At 41.2% G+C, this 14467-nt stretch overlaps 1 pseudogene; it reads right to left on the reverse strand.

Annotated features, from left to right (window-relative positions):
* The window catches only part of LOC124020745, a 75969-nt pseudogene that overhangs the window by 61325 nt on the left and 177 nt on the right, over window positions 1-14467 (reverse strand).

Below are 14467 nucleotides of genomic sequence, written 5' to 3' on the forward strand. Positions count from 1 at the left end.
GTCAGTGAGAGGAGACAGGTCTCCCTTCCCCATAATAATAATAATATTAACCTGGTCAGTGAGAGGAGACAGGTCTCCCTTCCCCATAATAATAATAATATTAACCTGGTCAGTGAGAGGAGACAGGTCTCCCTTCCCCATAATAATAATAATATTAACCTGGTCAGTGAGAGGAGACAGGTCTCCCTTCCCCATAATAATAATAATATTAACCTGGTCAGTGAGAGGAGACAGGTCTCCCTTCCCCATAATAATAATAATATTAACCTGGTCAGTGAGACAGGTCTCCCTTCCCCATAATAATAATAATAATAACCTGGTCAGTGAGAGGAGGCAGGTCTCCCTTCTCCATAATAATAATAATATTAACCTGGTCAGTGAGAGGAGGCAGGTCTCCCTTCTCCATAATAATAATAATATTAACCTGGTCAGTGAGAGGAGGCAGGTCTCCCTTCTCCATAATAATAATAATATTAACCTGGTCAGTGAGAGGAGGCAGGTCTCCCTTCTCCATAATAATAATAATATTAACCTGGTCAGTGAGAGGAGGCAGGTCTCCCTTCCCCATAATAATAATAATATTAACCTGGTCAGTGAGAGGAGACAGGTCTCCTTCCCCATAAAATAATAATAATATTAACCTGGTCAGTGAGAGGAGGCAGGTCTCCCTTCCCCATAATAATAATAATATTAACCTGGTCAGTGAGAGGAGACAGGTCTCCCTTCCCCATAATAATAATAATATTAACCTGGTCAGTGAGGCAGGTCTCCCTTCCCCATAATAATAATAATATTAACCTGGTCAGTGAGAGGAGGCAGGTCTCCCTTCCCCATAATAATAATAATATTAACCTGGTCAGTGAGGCAGGTCTCCCTTCCCCATAATAATAATAATATTAACCTGGTCAGTGAGAGGAGGCAGGTCTCCCTTCTCCATAATAATAATAATATTAACCTGGTCAGTGAGAGGAGGCAGGTCTCCCTTCCCCATAATAATAATAATATTAACCTGGTCAGTGAGAGGAGACAGGTCTCCCTTCCCCATAATAATAATAATATTAACCTGGTCAGTGAGAGGAGGCAGGTCTCCCTTCCCCATAATAATAATAATATTAACCTGGTCAGTGAGAGGAGACAGGTCTCCCTTCCCCATAATAATAATAATATTAACCTGGTCAGTGATACAGGTCTCCCTTCCCCATAATAATAATAATATTAACCTGGTCAGTGAGAGGAGGCAGGTCTCCTTCCCCATAATAATAATAATATTAACCTGGTCAGTGAGGCAGGTCTCCTTCACCATAATAATAATAACATTAACCTGGTCAGTGAGAGGAGACAGGTCTCCTTCCCCATAATAATAATAATATTAACCTGGTCAGTGAGAGGAGGCAGGTCTCCCTTCCCCATAATAATAATAATATTAACCTGGTCAGTGAGACAGGTCTCCCCTTCCCCATAATAATAATAATATTAACCTGGTCAGTGAGAGGAGACAGGTCTCTCTTCCCCATAATAATAATAATATTCACCTGGTCAGTGAGAGGAGACAGGTCTCCCTTCCCCATAATAATAATAATATTAACCTGGTCAGTGAGAGGAGACAGGTCTCCCTTCCCTATAATAATAATAATATTAACCTGGTCAGTGAGACAGGTCTCCCTTCCCCATAATAATAATAATATTAACCTGGTCAGTGAGAGGAGACAGGTCTCCCTTCCCCATAATAATAATAATATTAACCTGGTCAGTGAGAGGAGGCAGGTCTCCCTTCTCCATAATAATAATAATATTAACCTGGTCAGTGAGAGGAGGCAGGTCTCCCTTCTCCATAATAATAATAATATTAACCTGGTCAGTGAGAGGAGGCAGGTCTCCCTTCTCCATAATAATAATAATATTAACCTGGTCAGTGAGAGGAGGCAGGTCTCCCTTCTCCATAATAATAATAATATTAACCTGGTCAGTGAGAGGAGGCAGGTCTCCCTTCTCCATTATAATAATAATATTAACCTGGTCAGTGAGAGGAGACAGGTCTCCCTTCCCCATAATAATAATAATATTAACCTGGTCAGTGAGAGGAGGCAGGTCTCCCTTCCCCATAATAATAATAATATTAACCTGGTCAGTGAGAGGAGGCAGGTCTCCCTTCCCCATAATAATAATAATATTAACCTGGTCAGTGAGAGGAGACAGGTCTCCCTTCCCCATAATAATAATAATATTAACCTGGTCAGTGAGAGGAGGCAGGTCTCCCTTCCCCATAATAATAATAATATTAACCTGGTCAGTGAGAGGAGACAGGTCTCCATTCCCCATAATAATAATAATATTAACCTGGTCAGTGAGGCAGGTCTCCCTTCCCCATAATAATACTAATATTAACCTGGTCAGTGAGAGGAGACAGGTCTCCCTTCCCCATAATAATAATACTATTAACCTGGTCAGTGAGAGGAGACAGGTCTCCCTTCCCCATAATAATAATAATATTAACCTGGTCAGTGAGAGGAGGCAGGTCTCCTTCCCCATAATAATAATAATATTATTCCTGGTCAGTGAGAGGAGACAGGTCTCCCTTCCCATAATAATAATAATATTAACCTGGTCAGTGAGAGGAGACAGGTCTCCCTTCCCCATAATAATAATAATATTAACCTGGTCAGTGAGACAGGTCTCTCTTCCCCATAATAATAATAATATTAACCTGGTCAGTGAGACAGGTCTCCCTTCCCCATAATAATAATAATATTATTCCTGGTCAGTGAGAGGAGGCAGGTCTCCCTTCCCCATAATAATAATAATATTATTCCTGGTCAGTGAGAGGAGACAGGTCTCCCTTCCCCATAATAATAATAATATTAACCTGGTCAGTGAGAGGAGACAGGTCTCCCTTCCCCATAATAATAATAATATTAACCTGGTCAGTGAGACAGGTCTCTCTTCCCCATAATAATAATAATATTAACCTGGTCAGTGAGACAGGTCTCCCTTCCCCATAATAATAATAATATTAACCTGGTCAGTGAGAGGAGGCAGGTCTCCCTTCCCCATAATAATAATAATATTAACCTGGTCAGTGAGGCAGGTCTCCCTTCACCATAATAATAATAACATTAACCTGGTCAGTGAGAGGAGACAGGTCTCCCTTCCCCATAATAATAATAATATTAACCTGGTCAGTGAGAGGAGGCAGGTCTCCCTTCCCCATAATAATAATAATATTAACCTGGTCAGTGAGAGGAGGCAGGTCTCCCTTCCCCATAATAATAATAATATTAACCTGGTCAGTGAGACAGGTCTCCCTTCCCCATAATAATAATAATATTAACCTGGTCAGTGAGAGGAGACAGGTCTCCCTTCCCCATAATAATAATAATATTAACCTGGTCAGTGAGACAGGTCTCCCCTTCCCCATAATAATAATAATATTAACCTGGTCAGTGAGACAGGTCTCCCCTTCCCCATAATAATAATAATATTAACCTGGTCAGTGAGAGGAGACAGGTCTCCCTTCCCCATAATAATAATAATATTAACCTGGTCAGTGAGAGGAGACAGGTCTCCCTTCCCCATAATAATAATAATATTAACCTGGTCAGTGAGAGGAGACAGGTCTCCCTTCCCCATAATAATAATAATATTAACCTGGTCAGTGAGAGGAGACAGGTCTCCCTTCCCCATAATAATAATAATATTAACCTGGTCAGTGAGAGGAGACAGGTCTCCCTTCCCCATAATAATAATAATATTAACCTGGTCAGTGAGACAGGTCTCCCTTCCCCATAATAATAATAATATTAACCTGGTCAGTGAGACAGGTCTCCCTTCCCCATAATAATAATAATATTAACCTGGTCAGTGAGAGGAGACAGGTCTCCCTTCCCCATAATAATAATAATATTAACCTGGTCAGTGAGACAGGTCTCCCTTCCCCATAATAATAATAATATTAACCTGGTCAGTGAGAGGAGACAGGTCTCTCTTCCCCATAATAATAATAATATTCACCTGGTCAGTGAGAGGAGACAGGTCTCCCTTCCCCATAATAATAATAATATTAACCTGGTCAGTGAGAGGAGACAGGTCTCCCTTCCCCATAATAATAATAATATTAACCTGGTCAGTGAGACAGGTCTCCCTTCCCCATAATAATAATAATATTAACCTGGTCAGTGAGAGGAGACAGGTCTCCCTTCCCCATAATAATAATAATATTAACCTGGTCAGTGAGACAGGTCTCCCTTCCCCATAATAATAATAATATTAACCTGGTCAGTGAGAGGAGGCAGGTCTCCCTTCTCCATAATAATAATAATATTAACCTGGTCAGTGAGAGGAGGCAGGTCTCCCTTCTCCATAATAATAATAATATTAACCTGGTCAGTGAGAGGAGGCAGGTCTCCCTTCTCCATAATAATAATAATATTAACCTGGTCAGTGAGAGGAGACAGGTCTCCCTTCCCCATAATAATAATAATATTAACCTGGTCAGTGAGAGGAGGCAGGTCTCCCTTCCCCATAATAATAATAATATTAACCTGGTCAGTGAGACAGGTCTCCCTTCCCCATAATAATAATAATATTAACCTGGTCAGTGAGAGGAGGCAGGTCTCCCTTCCCCATAATAATAATAATATTAACCTGGTCAGTGAGAGGAGACAGGTCTCCCTTCCCCATAATAATAATAATATTAACCTGGTCAGTGAGAGGAGGCAGGTCTCCCTTCCCCATAATAATAATAATATTATTCCTGGTCAGTGAGAGGAGACAGGTCTCCCTTCCCCATAATAATAATAATATTAACCTGGTCAGTGAGAGGAGGCAGGTCTCCCGTCCCCATAATAATAATAATATTAACCTGGTCAGTGAGAGGAGACAGGTCTCCCTTCCCCATAATAATAATAATATTAACCTGGTCAGTGATACAGGTCTCCCTTCCCCATAATAATAATAATATTAACCTGGTCAGTGAGAGGAGGCAGGTCTCCTTCCCCATAATAATAATAATATTAACCTGGTCAGTGAGGCAGGTCTCCCTTCACCATAATAATAATAACATTAACCTGGTCAGTGAGAGGAGACAGGTCTCCCTTCCCCATAATAATAATAATATTAACCTGGTCAGTGAGAGGAGGCAGGTCTCCCTTCCCCATAATAATAATAATATTAACCTGGTCAGTGAGAGGAGGCAGGTCTCCCTTCCCCATAATAATAATAATATTAACCTGGTCAGTGAGGCAGGTCTCCCTTCACCATAATAATAATAACATTAACCTGGTCAGTGAGAGGAGACAGGTCTCCCTTCCCCATAATAATAATAATATTAACCTGGTCAGTGAGAGGAGACAGGTCTCTCTTCCCCATATTAATAATAATATTCACCTGGTCAGTGAGAGGAGACAGGTCTCCCTTCCCCATAATAATAATAATATTAACCTGGTCAGTGAGAGGAGACAGGTCTCCCTTCCCCATAATAATAATAATATTAACCTGGTCAGTGAGACAGGTCTCCCTTCCCCATAATAATAATAATATTAACCTGGTCAGTGAGAGGAGACAGGTCTCCCTTCCCCATAATAATAATAATATTAACCTGGTCAGTGAGACAGGTCTCCCTTCCCCATAATAATAATAATATTCACCTGGTCAGTGAGAGGAGACAGGTCTCCCTTCCCCATAATAATAATAATATTAACCTGGTCAGTGAGAGGAGACAGGTCTCCCTTCCCCATAATAATAATAATATTAACCTGGTCAGTGAGACAGGTCTCCCTTCCCATAATAATAATAATATTAACCTGGTCAGTGAGAGGAGACAGGTCTCCCTTCCCCATAATAATAATAATATTAACCTGGTCAGTGAGACAGGTCTCCCTTCCCCATAATAATAATAATATTAACCTGGTCAGTGAGAGGAGGCAGGTCTCCCTTCTCCATAATAATAATAATATTAACCTGGTCAGTGAGAGGAGGCAGGTCTCCCTTCTCCATAATAATAATAATATTAACCTGGTCAGTGAGAGGAGGCAGGTCTCCCTTCTCCATAATAATAATAATATTAACCTGGTCAGTGAGAGGAGACAGGTCTCCCTTCCCCATAATAATAATAATATTAACCTGGTCAGTGAGAGGAGGCAGGTCTCCTTCCCCATAATAATAATAATATTAACCTGGTCAGTGAGACAGGTCTCCCTTCCCCATAATAATAATAATATTAACCTGGTCAGTGAGAGGAGGCAGGTCTCCCTTCCCCATAATAATAATAATATTAACCTGGTCAGTGAGAGGAGACAGGTCTCCCTTCCCCATAATAATAATAATATTAACCTGGTCAGTGAGAGGAGGCAGGTCTCCCTTCCCCATAATAATAATAATATTATTCCTGGTCAGTGAGAGGAGACAGGTCTCCCTTCCCCATAATAATAATAATATTAACCTGGTCAGTGAGAGGAGGCAGGTCTCCCTTCCCCATAATAATAATAATATTAACCTGGTCAGTGAGAGGAGACAGGTCTCCCTTCCCCATAATAATAATAATATTAACCTGGTCAGTGATACAGGTCTCCCTTCCCCATAATAATAATAATATTAACCTGGTCAGTGAGAGGAGGCAGGTCTCCCTTCCCCAATAATAATAATAATATTAACCTGGTCAGTGAGGCAGGTCTCCCTTCACCATAATAATAATAACATTAACCTGGTCAGTGAGAGGAGACAGGTCTCCCTTCCCCATAATAATAATAATATTAACCTGGTCAGTGAGAGGAGGCAGGTCTCCTTCCCCATAATAATAATAATATTAACCTGGTCAGTGAGAGGAGGCAGGTCTCCCTTCCCCATAATAATAATAATATTAACCTGGTCAGTGAGGCAGGTCTCCCTTCACCATAATAATAATAACATTAACCTGGTCAGTGAGAGGAGACAGGTCTCCTTCCCCATAATAATAATAATATTAACCTGGTCAGTGAGAGGAGACAGGTCTCTCTTCCCCATATTAATAATAATATTCACCTGGTCAGTGAGAGGAGACAGGTCTCCCTTCCCCATAATAATAATAATATTAACCTGGTCAGTGAGAGGAGACAGGTCTCCCTTCCCCATAATAATAATAATATTAACCTGGTCAGTGAGACAGGTCTCCCTTCCCCATAATAATAATAATATTAACCTGGTCAGTGAGAGGAGACAGGTCTCCCTTCCCCATAATAATAATAATATTAACCTGGTCAGTGAGACAGGTCTCCCTTCCCATAATAATAATAATATTAACCTGGTCAGTGAGAGGAGGCAGGTCTCCCTTCTCCATAATAATAATAATATTAACCTGGTCAGTGAGAGGAGGCAGGTCTCCCTTCTCCATAATAATAATAATATTAACCTGGTCAGTGAGAGGAGGCAGGTCTCCCTTCTCCATAATAATAATAATATTAACCTGGTCAGTGAGAGGAGGCAGGTCTCCTTCCCCATAATAATAATAATATTAACCTGGTCAGTGAGAGGAGACAGGTCTCCCTTCCCCATAATAATAATAATATTAACCTGGTCAGTGATACAGGTCTCCCTTCCCCATAATAATAATAATATTAACCTGGTCAGTGAGAGGAGGCAGGTCTCCCTTCCCCATAATAATAATAATATTAACCTGGTCAGTGAGGCAGGTCTCCCTTCACCATAATAATAATAACATTAACCTGGTCAGTGAGAGGAGACAGGTCTCCTTCCCCATAATAATAATAATATTAACCTGGTCAGTGAGAGGAGGCAGGTCTCCCTTCCCCATAATAATAATAATATTAACCTGGTCAGTGAGAGGAGGCAGGTCTCCCTTCCCCATAATAATAATAATATTAACCTGGTCAGTGAGGCAGGTCTCCCTTCACCATAATAATAATAACATTAACCTGGTCAGTGAGAGGAGACAGGTCTCCCTTCCCCATAATAATAATAATATTAACCTGGTCAGTGAGAGGAGACAGGTCTCTCTTCCCCATATTAATAATAATATTCACCTGGTCAGTGAGAGGAGACAGGTCTCCCTTCCCCATAATAATAATAATATTAACCTGGTCAGTGAGAGGAGACAGGTCTCCCTTCCCCATAATAATAATAATATTAACCTGGTCAGTGAGACAGGTCTCCCTTCCCCATAATAATAATAATATTAACCTGGTCAGTGAGAGGAGACAGGTCTCCCTTCCCCATAATAATAATAATATTAACCTGGTCAGTGAGACAGGTCTCCCTTCCCCATAATAATAATAATATTAACCTGGTCAGTGAGAGGAGGCAGGTCTCCCTTCTCCATAATAATAATAATATTAACCTGGTCAGTGAGAGGAGGCAGGTCTCCCTTCTCCATAATAATAATAATATTAACCTGGTCAGTGAGAGGAGGCAGGTCTCCCTTCTCCATAATAATAATAATATTAACCTGGTCAGTGAGAGGAGACAGGTCTCCCTTCCCCATAATAATAATAATATTAACCTGGTCAGTGAGAGGAGGCAGGTCTCCCTTCCCCATAATAATAATAATATTAACCTGGTCAGTGAGACAGGTCTCCCTTCCCCATAATAATAATAATATTAACCTGGTCAGTGAGAGGAGGCAGGTCTCCCTTCCCCATAATAATAATAATATTAACCTGGTCAGTGAGAGGAGACAGGTCTCCCTTCCCCATAATAATAATAATATTAACCTGGTCAGTGAGAGGAGGCAGGTCTCCCTTCCCCATAATAATAATAATATTATTCCTGGTCAGTGAGAGGAGACAGGTCTCCCTTCCCCATAATAATAATAATATTAACCTGGTCAGTGAGAGGAGGCAGGTCTCCCTTCCCCATAATAATAATAATATTAACCTGGTCAGTGAGAGGAGACAGGTCTCCCTTCCCCATAATAATAATAATATTAACCTGGTCAGTGATACAGGTCTCCTTCCCCATAATAATAATAATATTAACCTGGTCAGTGAGGCAGGTCTCCCTTCCCCATAATAATAATAATATTAACCTGGTCAGTGAGGCAGGTCTCCCTTCACCATAATAATAATAACATTAACCTGGTCAGTGAGAGGAGACAGGTCTCCCTTCCCCATAATAATAATAATATTAACCTGGTCAGTGAGAGGAGGCAGGTCTCCCTTCCCCATAATAATAATAATATTAACCTGGTCAGTGAGAGGAGGCAGGTCTCCCTTCCCCATAATAATAATAATATTAACCTGGTCAGTGAGGCAGGTCTCCCTTCACCATAATAATAATAACATTAACCTGGTCAGTGAGAGGAGACAGGTCTCCCTTCCCCATAATAATAATAATATTAACCTGGTCAGTGAGAGGAGACAGGTCTCCTTCCCCATAATAATAATAATATTCACCTGGTCAGTGAGAGGAGACAGGTCTCCCTTCCCCATAATAATAATAATATTAACCTGGTCAGTGAGAGGAGACAGGTCTCCCTTCCCATAATAATAATAATATTAACCTGGTCAGTGAGACAGGTCTCCCTTCCCCATAATAATAATAATATTAACCTGGTCAGTGAGAGGAGGCAGGTCTCCCTTCCCCATAATAATAATAATATTAACCTGGTCAGTGAGGCAGGTCTCCCTTCACCATAATAATAATAACATTAACCTGGTCAGTGAGAGGAGACAGGTCTCCCTTCCCCATAATAATAATAATATTAACCTGGTCAGTGAGAGGAGGCAGGTCTCCCTTCCCCATAATAATAATAATATTAACCTGGTCAGTGAGAGGAGGCAGGTCTCCCTTCCCCATAATAATAATAATATTAACCTGGTCAGTGAGACAGGTCTCCCTTCCCCATAATAATAATAATATTAACCTGGTCAGTGAGAGGAGACAGGTCTCCCTTCCCCATAATAATAATAATATTAACCTGGTCAGTGAGACAGGTCTCCCTTCCCCATAATAATAATAATATTAACCTGGTCAGTGAGACAGGTCTCCCCTTCCCCATAATAATAATATTAACCTGGTCAGTGAGAGGAGACAGGTCTCCCTTCCCCATAATAATAATAATATTAACCTGGTCAGTGAGAGGAGACAGGTCTCCCTTCCCCATAATAATAATAATATTAACCTGGTCAGTGAGAGGAGACAGGTCTCCCTTCCCATAATAATAATAATATTAACCTGGTCAGTGAGAGGAGACAGGTCTCCCTTCCCCATAATAATAATAATATTAACCTGGTCAGTGAGAGGAGACAGGTCTCCCTTCCCCATAATAATAATAATATTAACCTGGTCAGTGAGACAGGTCTCCCTTCCCCATAATAATAATAATATTAACCTGGTCAGTGAGAGGAGACAGGTCTCCCTTCCCCATAATAATAATAATATTAACCTGGTCAGTGAGACAGGTCTCCCTTCCCCATAATAATAATAATATTAACCTGGTCAGTGAGAGGAGACAGGTCTCCCTTCCCCATAATAATAATAATATTAACCTGGTCAGTGAGACAGGTCTCCCTTCCCCATAATAATAATAATATTAACCTGGTCAGTGAGAGGAGGCAGGTCTCCCTTCTCCATAATAATAATAATATTAACCTGGTCAGTGAGAGGAGGCAGGTCTCCCTTCTCCATAATAATAATAATATTAACCTGGTCAGTGAGAGGAGGCAGGTCTCCCTTCTCCATAATAATAATAATATTAACCTGGTCAGTGAGAGGAGACAGGTCTCCCTTCCCCATAATAATAATAATATTAACCTGGTCAGTGAGAGGAGGCAGGTCTCCCTTCCCCATAATAATAATAATATTAACCTGGTCAGTGAGAGGAGGCAGGTCTCCCTTCCCCATAATAATAATAATATTAACCTGGTCAGTGAGAGGAGACAGGTCTCCCTTCCCCATAATAATAATAATATTAACCTGGTCAGTGAGAGGAGGCAGGTCTCCCTTCCCCATAATAATAATAATATTATTCCTGGTCAGTGAGAGGAGACAGGTCTCCCTTCCCCATAATAATAATAATATTAACCTGGTCAGTGAGAGGAGGCAGGTCTCCCTTCCCCATAATAATAATAATATTAACCTGGTCAGTGAGAGGAGACAGGTCTCCCTTCCCCATAATAATAATAATATTAACCTGGTCAGTGAGAGGAGGCAGGTCTCCCTTCCCCATAATAATAATAATATTAACCTGGTCAGTGAGACAGGTCTCTCTTCCCCATAATAATAATAATATTAACCTGGTCAGTGAGACAGGTCTCCCTTCCCCATAATAATAATAATATTAACCTGGTCAGTGATACAGGTCTCCCTTCCCCATAATAATAATAATATTAACCTGGTCAGTGAGAGGAGGCAGGTCTCCCTTCCCCATAATAATAATAATATTAACCTGGTCAGTGAGAGGCAGGTCTCCCTTCCCATAATAATAATAATATTAACCTGGTCAGTGAGGCAGGTCTCCCTTCCCCATAATAATAATAATATTAACCTGGTCAGTGAGAGGAGGCAGGTCTCCCTTCACCATAATAATAATAACATTAACCTGGTCAGTGAGAGGAGACAGGTCTCCCTTCCCCATAATAATAATAATATTAACCTGGTCAGTGAGAGGAGGCAGGTCTCCCTTCCCCATAATAATAATAATATTAACCTGGTCAGTGAGAGGAGGCAGGTCTCCCTTCCCCATAATAATAATAATATTAACCTGGTCAGTGAGACAGGTCTCCCTTCCCCATAATAATAATAATATTAACCTGGTCAGTGAGAGGAGACAGGTCTCCCTTCCCCATAATAATAATAATATTAACCTGGTCAGTGAGACAGGTCTCCCCTTCCCCATAATAATAATAATATTAACCTGGTCAGTGAGACAGGTCTCCCCTTCCCCATAATAATAATAATATTAACCTGGTCAGTGAGAGGAGACAGGTCTCCCTTCCCCATAATAATAATAATATTAACCTGGTCAGTGAGAGGAGACAGGTCTCCCTTCCCATAATAATAATAATATTAACCTGGTCAGTGAGAGGAGACAGGTCTCCCTTCCCCATAATAATAATAATATTAACCTGGTCAGTGAGAGGAGACAGGTCTCCCTTCCCCATAATAATAATAATATTAACCTGGTCAGTGAGAGACAGGTCTCCCTTCCCCATAATAATAATAATATTAACCTGGTCAGTGAGAGGAGACAGGTCTCCCTTCCCCATAATAATAATAATATTAACCTGGTCAGTGAGAGGAGACAGGTCTCCCTTCCCCATAATAATAATAATATTAACCTGGTCAGTGAGAGGAGGCAGGTCTCCCTTCCCCATAATAATAATAATATTAACCTGGTCAGTGAGAGGAGGCAGGTCTCCCTTCCCCATAATAATAATAATATTAACCTGGTCAGTGAGAGGAGGCAGGTCTCCCTTCCCCATAATAATAATAATATTAACCTGGTCAGTGAGAGGAGACAGGTCTCCCTTCCCCATAATAATAATAATATTAACCTGGTCAGTGAGACAGGTCTCCCTTCCCCATAATAATAATAATATTAACCTGGTCAGTGAGAGGAGACAGGTCTCCCTTCCCCATAATAATAATAATATTAACCTGGTCAGTGAGACAGGTCTCCCTTCCCCATAATAATAATAATATTAACCTGGTCAGTGAGGCAGGTCTCCCTTCCCCATAATAATAATAATATTAACCTGGTCAGTGAGAGGAGACAGGTCTCCCTTCCCCATAATAATAATAATATTAACCTGGTCAGTGAGAGGAGGCAGGTCTCCCTTCCCCATAATAATAATAATATTAACCTGGTCAGTGAGAGGAGGCAGGTCTCCCTTCCCCATAATAATAATAATATTAACCTGGTCAGTGAGAGGAGGCAGGTCTCCCTTCCCCATAATAATAATAATATTAACCTGGTCAGTGAGAGGAGACAGGTCTCCCTTCCCCATAATAATAATAATATTAACCTGGTCAGTGAGACAGGTCTCCCTTCCCCATAATAATAATAATATTAACCTGGTCAGTGAGAGGAGACAGGTCTCCCTTCCCCATAATAATAATAATATTAACCTGGTCAGTGAGAGGAGGCAGGTCTCCCTTCCCCATAATAATAATAATATTAACCTGGTCAGTGAGAGGAGGCAGGTCTCCTTCTCCATAATAATAATAATATTAACCTGGTCAGTGAGAGGAGGCAGGTCTCCCTTCCCCATAATAATAATAATATTAACCTGGTCAGTGAGACAGGTCTCCCTTCCCCATAATAATAATAATATTAACCTGGTCAGTGAGAGGAGACAGGTCTCCTTCCCCATAATAATAATAATATTAACCTGGTCAGTGAGAGGAGACAGGTCTCCCTTCCCCATAATAATAATAATATTAACCTGGTCAGTGAGAGGAGACAGGTCTCCCTTCCCCATAATAATAATAATATTAACCTGGTCAGTGAGAGGAGACAGGTCTCCCTTCCCCATAATAATAATAATATTAACCTGGTCAGTGAGACAGGTCTCCCTTCCCCATAATAATAATAATATTAACCTGGTCAGTGAGAGGAGGCAGGTCTCCCTTCCCCATAATAATAATAATATTAACCTGGTCAGTGAGAGGAGGCAGGTCTCCCTTCCCCATAATAATAATAATATTAACCTGGTCAGTGAGACAGGTCTCCCTTCCCCATAATAATAATAATATTAACCTGGTCAGTGAGAGGAGGCAGGTCTCCCTTCCCCGGGGTGATCTCTGTTGTGAAGGGGTACCTGGCTGACTCCAGGATGGTGACTATGTCCTGTCCTAACTGGCTATACTGTGATTCTACTAGTACCAATACTACTGGGTCGACTGAAGGGAGGGGCTGCGTGTCGCGGTCGGATCGTCTGTCGGTGTGGTTATCAGTGTGTGTGTCGGGGTGTTTATCAGTGTGTGTGTCGGGGTCAGATCGTCTGTCGGTGTGTTTATCAGTGTGTGTGTCGTGGAGTTTATCAGTGTGTGTGTCGGGGTCAGATCGTCTGTCGGTGTGGTTATCAGTGTGTGTGTCGGGGTGTTTATCAGTGTGTGTGTCGGGGTCAGATCGTCTGTCGGTGTGTGTGTCGGTGTCAGATCGTCTGTCGGTGTGTTTATCAGTGTGTGTGTTGGGGTGTTTATCAGTGTGTGTGTCGGGGTGTTTATCAGTGTGTGTGTAGGGGTGTTTATCAGTGTGTCTGTCGGTGTGGTTATCAGTGTGTGTGTCGTGGTGTTTATCAGTGTGTGTGTTGGGGTGTTTATCAGTGTGTGTGTCGTGGAGTTTATCAGTGTGTGTGTCGGGGTGGTTATCAGTGTGTGTGTTGGGGTGTTTATCAGTGTGTGTGTCGTGGTGTTTATCAGTGTGTGTGTTGTGGTGTTTATCAGTGTGTGTGTTGGGGTGTTTATCAGTGTGTGTGTCGTGGAGTTTATCAGTGTGTGTGTCGGTGTGTTTATCAGTGTGTGTGTTGGCGGATCT

Source organism: Oncorhynchus gorbuscha, unplaced genomic scaffold (genome assembly GCF_021184085.1).
Source record: "Oncorhynchus gorbuscha isolate QuinsamMale2020 ecotype Even-year unplaced genomic scaffold, OgorEven_v1.0 Un_scaffold_895, whole genome shotgun sequence".
In the NCBI taxonomy this organism is placed as follows: domain Eukaryota; kingdom Metazoa; phylum Chordata; class Actinopteri; order Salmoniformes; family Salmonidae; genus Oncorhynchus; species Oncorhynchus gorbuscha.